This window comes from Vanellus vanellus (assembly GCF_965231255.1).
Source record: "Vanellus vanellus genome assembly, chromosome: 1".
Lineage (NCBI taxonomy): Eukaryota > Metazoa > Chordata > Aves > Charadriiformes > Charadriidae > Vanellus > Vanellus vanellus.
The window spans coordinates 18,483,064-18,494,389 of NC_138905.1; positions in this window are offsets into that span (position 1 = coordinate 18,483,064).

Consider the following 11,326-nt stretch of genomic DNA (forward strand, 5'->3'; position numbering starts at 1 on the left):
ATCATTTCATTTGTGCATATGAACAGCAGGTGAATGTTATAGTTTATGATTTCCAATTATAAATCAAACAGACTGAATCCTCAGTTCTCTTAATAAGGGCTGTAAAAGCAGTGAAGTGTGAGGAGACTACTTTTTCTTGTGAAAAAGAGTTTGAGATTAGAGTTTATTGATGTGGGTTTTTTCCCCCACCTCCCTGTCATAGTTAGCTTTTAAGACCAAAATTGAAAAATAATTAGAGAAGGAACTGAATGGAAAGCGACTAAAACACCCAACTACTGAGAGCATATTTAGGAATATAAACCATAGACAGGTCCAGCACTGGTACATTCTGGTGATTTATTAATATGAGGTTGGCTTTGTGAATAACTGGTTGTCTTTAGCTGGACCTTCAAGCCAAAAGTGTGGAAGGATGTGGTAATGGTGACAGGACTTTTAGTTAACGATCCTGTTTCTGGCATAGACTGAGCATGTGGAAAGCTTGACTTTACATTTTACTTCTGTCTGAAGAGATCATAAAGCTCGTCACTCTGGAAAGTGACATAGCCATCAGGCAAGAGGACATTGTTTTGTGTCATCACTCTGCAATTGTGAAAGTCAAGAGCTGCCACTGGGGCAGGGATTGGAGACTCAGAGCTCTGCCCTGTTGCATGGGTGCCTTACTCACTGGGCTGGTGGGTCAGTCTCCTCTTCTGGCTTAACTGTCATCTCATATATTCATATATGCTTGTCTTAAAGTCCTTTCATATCCCACAGCCTCAGCATATCTTGTAGACTGATGCTTACAAACTTCTCATAGAGAGTAACTCTCTAAAGCCCTTTGGAAAGAAGAAGACATCAAACACACAGTTTCTATACTTGATCAGTGGCCTGCTGGATAAAAATATTTCTATAGCAGAATGGGTTTTGTTCATTTGTTTGTTTGTTTCAGTCCAGATTTGTATATGATTCCCTTGTTCACCAGCCAGAATATTTATAGGTTTGAGATTACCACATTTTTTTGTTAATATTTGGCAAAAAAGTCATCCTCCATTAACTATGAGGCTTATTAGATGTCACCATCTGTGTAGGAGCATGTAATTCAAGTGCCTATCCAAAGATCCTGAGCTCAAATACAGTGAGAGGGAGCACACTAATTTAAGCTTTCTGTGAAAATGTACTTCTCCCTTTTGACTGTATTCAGAACATAAGATTCCAATACAGGAACCTAAGTTTTATATCAGAAACAGACAATAGGAATTCCTTTCTTTGTCTGTGTCCTTCAGCACACAGGAGAGGAGAGGAGCTGTGGAAGTGGATTTGACTCCTTTTTTAGGATCCTACTTGAAATGCTTCTGTGAAGACCTGTGCAAGACTGAGTCTTCAATCTAGACTAACATGGATGGATAAGGGCTAAGATTCTCTACAGACAAAACAGAGAAGCTTTGATGGTAACAGTAAGTGACAAACAACATCAAAGTGACTGGATTCAGATACTGAAGTGAAATTTTCACATTCAGAACAATTTTTCTGCTACCCATATTCATAGTCTAGTTTTGAGCTCCCCAGTGCAAGAAAGACTTGACATACTGAAGTCTCCCCTGATACTACCAAGGTGGTCGGGGGGTAGAACACACAACACAGAAGCTAAAGTCAACTGTTTTATGTTAACCTGGAGAAGAAAAGACTGAAGGTGGACTTAGTGTCTTCTACAGTCTCTTAAAGGGAGGGTATAGAGGAGATGGAACATCTTGCAGATGCACAGAGAAAGGACAAAAAGCCATGGTCACAACTTGCAAGAAATGAAATTCTGATTGAATATTAAGAAAAAAAGATCACCATCAGGTGGTCAAACGCAGGAACACATAGCACAGAGAGATTGTTCTTTCTTGGAAATACTCAAACTTTGACTGGGCAAAGCCCAGCTATGTGATCTAAGTTGTCCCTGCTTTGAGTTTGGGGGCAGAGGGGGGGGAAGGCTGGACTAGAGACCTCCAGAAGTGTCTTCTCACCTAAATCACTCTGTCAGTTTATAATTCTATTCTACAAGTTCATGATTTATGTTTCTCCCATATTTTAGATTTGGGAAATGACTGGAAAGGAGGAACTTACTCTAGTCATGTGTTAGTCTGAGCACATATGGTAATTTTTTCTAATGATAGAGTATCTTATTCTTCTTGTCCATGCAATTTTGTCTAGTAAGTGCTATGAGAATTGTCACTGAGTGGGTGTAAGTCATATCATATTAGGTTCCTTATGTGTATGCATCTCATACTAAGCTATTTTTAGAAGGTTTTTTAATCCTATTGACTGGGTATCAGCAAGGACCAATTTGAATTTAGCTCTGTTGCCACTGACAAGAACAAGAAAAAAAGAACAATATTCAGCTCTTACTTTTTACCTAGTTTTTCACAGAATTATAACATTCTGAGATGTACATTCACTGACTGCAAAAGAGTCACATACTAATGAGGTCCCAAGGTAGATCTACCAACAGAGGCATAGAGTAGTAGAATACTGTGCTTCATTATTTCTCATACATATCTGTGGTTCATTATGCAGATTCAGAGATGTGCATATTTCTGAAGGAAGTGACATAAGGCTGATTGTTTTCCCCTTAGAGTAGCTTTTTGTTTACATAAAGCTGGATGTGAAGAATAGGTCAAAGGTCAAAACTGAGTAGGAAAAATCTCTTTAAAAGATGCAGTGCCACTCAAAAAAAAAAAAAAAAGCATAAGAAGTATTTAATAAAATCCTGGAACTTGAAAGTCTTATCTGCTCACTGAATTTTTAAAAGACTTGTTTAAAGCGGTGGAATTAAACATCATAAAATGCTTTTTTTTATAAGAGGGTAGTTAGTAACACACTGTAAAGGTTCTGTCAAAGTTTTACAACTGCATAATTAATCCCATCTGGTGTTTCAGAAAAGACTAATCTGATTTAGGATGAACTATGAAAATCACAGGTCAGTGTCAAGAAAATATATTTCTAGGTTACCAAACCCACATCTATAAGATAGTGAACTTTTCAGCTCACTATGTGAAGGGTTATGCATGTAATTATGTATTTGCTTACTTAAAAATATCTTTGTACATTGTAATATCAGAAATTGTCCTGAAAATGGCACTTCTAATATATGTTAAGTATAATCATGTTCTTTTTGGATCCTTTTCCTTTTATTTGAATCTAGTTTAACTCAGGGAATATTTTTGTCCATCAGGTTTCCCTCTGTCTACGTCTAGAAATATGCATTATTATGCAGCACGAAGCTCCTTTTTTGTTAAAGAGATACATGTTTATAGTGATTCTACTGACTGGACTGTACAGTGTTTGTGCAAAGGCTATCTGATTGTTCTGCAACTATGATTCAATGATTCCAGTTCCAGACACAAAAAGTTTTGCTACTCTGTTGTTTAAATTCATAATTAGACTGTAAAACTTATGTGGTTTATTACCATCAGTCTGCGAATAACTGCTCCCATGAAATAGCAGGGAAAAATCTCAAGTGAATTAGGAAACAGCCCTTTCTCATGTTCTGGTAATCCATCATCTACCTTCTCTCTTCGCTGACACTAGTGACTTTCAGCTGATCAGCACCTGGATGAGAGCAATCTGAATAAAGTCACACACAACATGGGGAAAAAATTTGGTCCTTTAACCATATTAGTAGCTAATTGCCCTGCATCACCAGAGTCAGAGCTTGGGAAGCAGGCAAAGAAGTGAAGTTTTGGACCCACTTCCAAACAATGTGTGTTTCCTCTACCCACATTCAGAGAGTTTGCTGAAACTATCAGATCAGAGAGATCATATTTTGGAATCTCTTTGTACAGATATAAATGACCGTATAGTTTGCAAAAAAAGGAACCCTCAGGATCACAGCAACTTTTAGAGAAGCCCCGAGTGTCTTGTGCTTTAATACTGTCCTGCTCTAACTAGTTGTGCCTTACCCATCACTAGACGGACTTACCAGTCATCTGCTTTTGATAATGCCAGTCCAGATTTCCAGTCAGGTATCCCACTAGAAACGTGGGTTTCTCAGCTTACTAAGTGCAAGGAGAATGGGTCCTTTTCAGATATACCTGCACTGCCCAGGGGACGAGACCAGTGCGATACAGATTTGATTCTGACGAATCTGAAAAGTCTAATTCCCTAGATATGTCAAAAAGCTGGGAAGCAGACAGCAGTAAACAGACCCGGGATTGTAACTGGGAATGGAAAAAGGCAAGTGCCAGATTTTTTCTCAACATGGTGCTAATTTTTACTGTTCTTGTAATAAAATTTGTGTCTGCTGTTTTTGGAAGAAAATATTGAGTGCTCATATGCCACTGAAAAGATTACAAAGGTGGGAGGGAAAAGAGTTGCCAAAAGAAAGATGTAAAACATGGGCACATGTTCACAAAATTTCCCATGGAAAACATAATAACGCAGCTGAGGGAAATTCTGCTTTCCAGCTACCCTGCTACAAAAATAAGTGAGGTTTGATGCCACACTCATCATTGTTATCTTATCAAAACCACTGGAAGGTGGAGTCAAATATGGCAGAAACAGTCCCCTTTAAGACAGCAAAGAAATTGAGAGTAACACAGAAAAATGAGGAGGACAATGTTTCTTTTTAACCTACATTTGTTGTTTGCTTTTATTTTCCCTTTTAGTTTTGTTTTTGTGTTTTATTTTTAACTCACCATATTTACTCATTTCTAAGTGGCTTCAAATATATTATTTTATCTTAAAGCCTAACATTAGCAACAAGTTAATCTCTGATTTTGTATGTAGACTTACCTTTTGGGGTGGGAAGGGAGCAAGATTTAATTAAGTGTCTATTGTCAAGGTGTCGTGGTTTAGGCCAAATCCACCACTGGGGACCTGAGGGACCCCAGATGGGACCGACAGATGCTCCCCTCTACCCCTCTTCAAAGAGAGAGGCAGAGGAGGAAAAAGAGACTTATGAGTTTAGAGGGAACTAAACTACTTTAATGAAATATTAATAATAAAATAAAAAGAAATAATGAAATATATACAAAACTGTATCAAGCTCCCGAGATGACAATCACGTCACCGGCTGGCACTGGGGCAGTCCCAGGCTGGACTCAGTGACAGACGGGAACTGGATTCCGGATATGGATTCAGGATCGGGATCACAGGCAGACGAACAGAGTCCTCCTCAGATATTGGCCATTGAAGAAAGAGCCCCGTGACCCTTTGATCCCTCAGCTTTTATACTGAGCATGAGGCAGATGGGATGGAATACCCTGTTGGTCAGTTTTGAGTCACCTGTCTTGTCCGCTTCTCCCCGCAGATGGGACCCCATTATGCTTTTCCGCTTCTGACCCTCCGACGTGGCAAATAACAAAGTTGGTTGGCCTTGGGGGTTATGGCAATAAGTATAAGCCAGAGCCTCTCTGCATCCCATGCCTGGGCATCAGCTGTAAACAATTGGTCTTATCCCTCTGAGAGAGTGAACACTGTCTGCACAATATGCCTTTAATTTCAGTAGTTAGAAGAGGCCCAGCTAAGAAGCGAAGTTACTGAACAAAATTGGTTCTGTTTTACCTCAAAGCAGGACACAGGGCTCAGATGAACTTTAATTAATTTCTACTCATGAAATTGTTATATTCTTTATAATAATGATGGGAAATATTATTACTGTATTTGCTGAAACATTTGTAACATGTTTGAGGAAAAAAAAATCTCTTAGATATCAGCTGAAGAGCCTATTCCTTGATACACAAAAATAGCTATGCTTGAGTGATCTAGCTAATGATGAATTCAAGGGAAAATTCTCCATCTCCCCAAACATAACTGCTAAACAAATATGTGCCTACAGGCTTTTCATCACACCTCCCTTGAAAATGGAACAAATGGTTATGTAGCTGAATAGAACTGCTTCATTGCTCCACTGCTCTTATCCAAGATATTGCCTCTATCCTTGAGCAGATACTGAAAATCTTTGAAAATCCTCGGGGACAAAAAGCAGCATTTTAATGGGTGAACTTCTTTACCTTTTGTTGCACTTTTCTTCTGTGTGTATTATAAAGTAGGTTGCAACACGTAAAGATAACAAGTACCATGTTTCGATTATGGGCGTCTACAAGAAATGTTGACATTTGGGCTGTTTTGTCGTCAAGCAATGACAAATATGATTTTGAACAATAAGTTCCCTTGCAAGGGTAGGATGTCTAAACAACATTTCAGTAGCTGCTTCCATTGAATTACACTACCATTAATCATCTCCACTAATTCAATAAAAACACTGCCAATACGATAAAACATTTTTTCTATTGAATTAATGAGGGTGGTTGGTTACTAATAGGATATGACTGTATTAGGAGAACGTTTAAAGTAACATGATAGATTAACAAGGAAACATTTAATAAAGATTTCATGTAATTTTTAAGTCTTTCCAAGCCCTGTGAGAAAGGAATGGGAATATGTACTATGAAGAGAGCCACTGTATAAACCTGCTGAATGTCATCACTTTACTATTTCCCTTGACAGTTTCTTTAAGGGTGTCAGTACTTCGTAACAGCCAAAGAGCTCAAGGGACCTATAGTCCACCCTCAGTCAGGTGGATAAACTAAGACATATGACTGGCCCTGTCGTGATATTTTTGTTTTGTCATTTACAAAATGTGCAGAATTATACTGACAGCCTTTGTTCAGCGTTTTAAGATCTCCTGATAGAAATACTGAATGTGAGCCATGCATTATTCATAAACAGCAAGGTTCTATCTTCCTGTGAGTAAAGGTACTCTAACTCCACCCCAAATAATGATTGCTTCTGTAGCTTCAGACAATGGCTTAGGGCCTTTCAGAAATTGTGCTTACACTTCCCATTGGTTTCAGGTGCTAATGTAATAACCTGAGTAGCGGCATCTCTGCATTAAGGCTGTTCACCTTAAGCTGAGCCTTAAGCTCAGTTTCTTCAACTATAAAGTAGCTGGAACAATACTTATATCTGTCCAGGCCGACTCAAGAATTAATGACTTAATGACCAGAAATCAGTTTCGGTATGAGAAGGGCTTAAAAATAATAAGGCCCACTGTTTTTTTAAAGGCAAAATGATAACTTCCTGAGAATGTTTGAACAGTGTGAAGTAACATAGCTACTATGGCAAGAAAAGCAAAGTAATATAGTTAATTGTCCATGGAGGAGCTTTGCCTTTCTTTTGTGCCCGCACATGCATAGTGTATCAGTCAAGTCAATGAAGAGGTACTAGAAGTACAGTAATTCTAGCTATAAAACACTGACCATGCGTTTAGCATCTGACATGTACTAATACTAGTAATGATGAAGAAAATAAGGTCTCTCCAGCATTACACCTTGAGAAAAATCCTCATCCCTGCAAGTGGTTCTCTTTACCCAAGCTTGATCTCAGTTTTGCTATAAGTGGTGAGGGTCCTGGTTTAATGCGGCATGAAGTGCTAAACCATAAATGCGGCATAGTGGTGATAAATCGAATTGCCTTGTTATTGGAGATGGATTAAAACATATATAATTTTCAACGTGTCACTCAAGTATTCTGTCCGTCTTTGGCTTCAACCCGGCTATGGTACACAAAGCTCACCATATTGTAATTACATACCATATACTTATGAAACATATATATGAAGCAGGTAATTTTCTTCAAATGAATGTATCACTGTAGGTTTGATGCATAAATGCTCAAAAAACTTAATAAATTATTTTACATTTTTTCACTTATGGTCCATCCTTAAAGGGTGGAAATATTGAGATGAACATGTGCCAGTCCTTTCATGAAAAGCAATCTGTTTGTTAATGTCTGTATTAGTAGCTAAAGAAAAAAAGAAGAAAAAAAGAAAACACATGCAAGGCACCACCTCAAATTGTCTTCTTTACATGGACTGTGTTACTGACTTTACATTCCATGTCTCCAGTGGGGACTATTAAAAGAGTTAGAGGGGAAGCAAGGATTTTTTTGACTCTTTTTTGTTTAAACAGAACACCAGAGGAAAGGTATAAAGTTTGTACAATATCACTGAAGGGATTGATTTACTTTATTATTCCAGATTCTCTGAAATCCCACAAAGCAAAGTTTATTGTAAGAAATATCAAATCTGAACAGTGTTTTGGTCTAATGAGGAGTAGGATGTTAAAGAAGGAAACGGTGCTGGTTGTAATAATATAGCATAGAAAGTTATTCTTATACACAAGATTTTTCTTATGTTTTGGAAGCTTAGTATAATTCAAAATGCAAAAGATGTAAGGTAATTAGGAACATTCTATTGAGTTTTATTGTCTCCATCATATTAATACCCTGTAAAATATTAATTGTTCTACAAGATTAACACTGATGATTTGTAGCTCTTTTAGAAGACTGCCTTTCTGCTCTCACAAACACTGTGGTTTTAATGGGAAATAATATCCTTTATTTACTAAATAAATAAAAAAAGATAATTGGACAGGGCATTAAAAAGGGCAAAGATATAAAAGCAGAAACTGAAGATGTAATATAATGCCTCTGTAGTAATTTGAATTCTGCTTTAAAATCAACGGTTTGATACTGCCAATAACTGCTATGGAAGATGCACATTTTAAAAATTCTACCTACGAAAGAATTGTAAAAATAGCCAGAGAAGAACTATGGTCTTTCTTATTGTCGTGGTTCGGCCTCAACCAGCATCAAAGAACCACGCAGCCGCTCGCTCAACTCCCACAGCCACGGGAAAAAGTTGGCAGAAAAAGGCAAAACAGAAAAAGGGAAGAAGAAAGAAAAACAATAACACCGATAAAGGAGTATAAAGACGCGATTACAGTACTGCAGTGCACCACCTGGACCCGCACCACCAAAGCCCGCCCCCGAGTGGCGACTGTCCTCTTATAGCTGGCCATGGGTCACATGGTGTGGAATACCTGCCTCCCCTGCCGGCTCCTTGGGGAAATTAACCCCATCCCTGCCGGAACCAGGACATTTATCAATGCAATCCACCTTTTTTTTTTTTTTTTTTGTTCCTTAACTTACAGACATATATTAAAACTTTTTTCTCAGTCTGAGGCATTTTTACAGTCCTGATAGGCTGTATCATAGAATCACGGAATTGTAGAATATTTTGTGCTGGAATGGACTTTTAAAAGTCATCTAGTCCAAACTCCTGCTATGAGCAGGGACATCTTCAACTAGATCAGGTTGCTCAGAGCCCCATCCAACCGGACCTTGAATATTTCCAGGGATGGGGCTTCTACCACCTCTCTGGGCAACCTCTTCCAGTGTTTCACCACCCTCACTGTAAAAAATTTCTTCCTTATATCTAGTCTAAATCTTCCCTCTTTTAGTTTAAAGCAATTACCCCCTGTCCTACTATACCAGGCCCTGCTGAAAAGTTTGTCATGTGTATAAATTCTCTCAGGCATTATTCTCATTGGTAAAATCACCAGGGAACAATACACTTTAAAATTAGTGTTAAACATTTGCTGTGTTATACTAACACTCAATGATTTGTGGTTTTCTTAGGTGAATGTCAAGGGAAGAGCAATATTAAAACAATACATTTATCCCTGAATCTTCCGTGAAAATAACAGTGCTAAAGAATTCATGTGTGTGCATTACCAGCAAGGTATAAGCTTCATTCCATGTGCTTCGCAAATGATTCATTAGAGTCTTAGCAAAATGCTTCCCTTCACAACACTGAAGTATGAAGACCCGCAAGATTTTTGTGAACTAGTACTAATCAGCTGCTTCTCAACATTCTTATCAAGGCTCTAACCACACTACTTCTCTTCTGGTGCTTGTTCACCACTCTACTACTTTTATCTTAGTAGAATTTGCCAATTAAAGCTGGACAGCTGCAAAATGTGCTCAAGGAAGGAATACCCACTGCAATCTTTCTTTCTAAAAATTAAATAACCAGGAGACCTCAGTAGAAAATGAGAAAAAGAGAACAGTGCTTAAATGTGTACATTGCCCTGTTTAGTGCCACTTTGAGAGCTTTAAAAAGTCTTGATAACACTTAAAGGCAGAATGATCCTGAGAGTGTTTTACAACACAACTGATATTTAATTAGCCTCAAATCTGTGCTAGAAAGGCGTATTTGTATACCCAGAGCACTACTCTATTCAAGAGTATGCATATTAGTGTTTATATCACCATTTCGTCTCTCAGTGGTACATATTATGGAGTGCTGTGTTTAGGGCAGGGGGAAAGCAATCAACTGGAAAGGACTGTGGTGAGAACACAGCGCAAAAATATCATTTAAGGACAGCTACTAAAAATATTAAGATGACACTTCACTATTTCTGCTGCTTGAAATATGGTTGTTAAGATTTTAACATTCGTATTGTATGCACATGTCAACATCTGTGTATAACTATGCTCAATCTGTTGATGCCTTATATAGATCTACTTTCGTGACAGAGAGATGCAAGTATCAGAACTGTGTATTACCTGCCTGCCTCACAAATTCACACAGTAATGCCTAGAGAGGAATAAAAGGGCCAGTTGTAATCAATCAAACTTCCACTGGCAAAATATGAAGGATTTTTAATATTTAAAAAAAAAAAAAAGACAACACAGAGACAGTGAAATACCCTCTTATTTGCACTCCAGTTTTTCAGATTAAGAATCAGGAATGTGAGCTATCTTAGTTGCATGATATTGGTACTGGGAAGAATAGTCTAGTGAGTTACATCCCTGACTTGTATCACTGAGACTGGAATTTAAAGCAGCTGCATAGTCAGTTCACAGGAGGATTCAGGCATTCCCTCACGCCTGAGGACAGATTACACTAATGCAATCTCCATGTAAACAGCTGGTTTGTGCTGTGTGAATTTGCTTCAGTAAAGTGGGGTTCATTCCTACTAGGATCCCTGTATTTTTCTGTGGCCCTGGTGGCCATCGTGTGTCATAGCAAAATACCTGAGGGGATCTAGCAAGAAGAAAGAGAAAATATTTGAGGTGTGGAATTGAATTCTGGAATGGCATTAGGGCAGTTAAAAAAATAAACACTTCATTTCTACAAAGATGTGCAACATAGCTGTAGAAAATAATTGAATGTTAGTCCAGAACTAAACAATATTTCTCTCCTCCAACAAGCTAAATGAATCAGGCATTTTTGCACCATTAACTCTGTCAGCTGTTGTCATATTTCTGAGTGTATGGTAAGACAGGACATCAGAAAAAAAAAAACCAACTTTTTTTTTTTTACTGACAAAATTATCTACTGGATGTTGTAAAACAAAGAAAAGAATATTAGTTTGAATCTAAATAATACATGGAGGCATTTTTCTCTAGTCCTCTGTTTCTCCAACCCAAAATGTTTAACAAAGATTTTTTTCTCTTTTAAACCTCAGATTTAATTGGCAGGAGGGAGAAAGAGGCTTGTCCTGTACAAAATTAT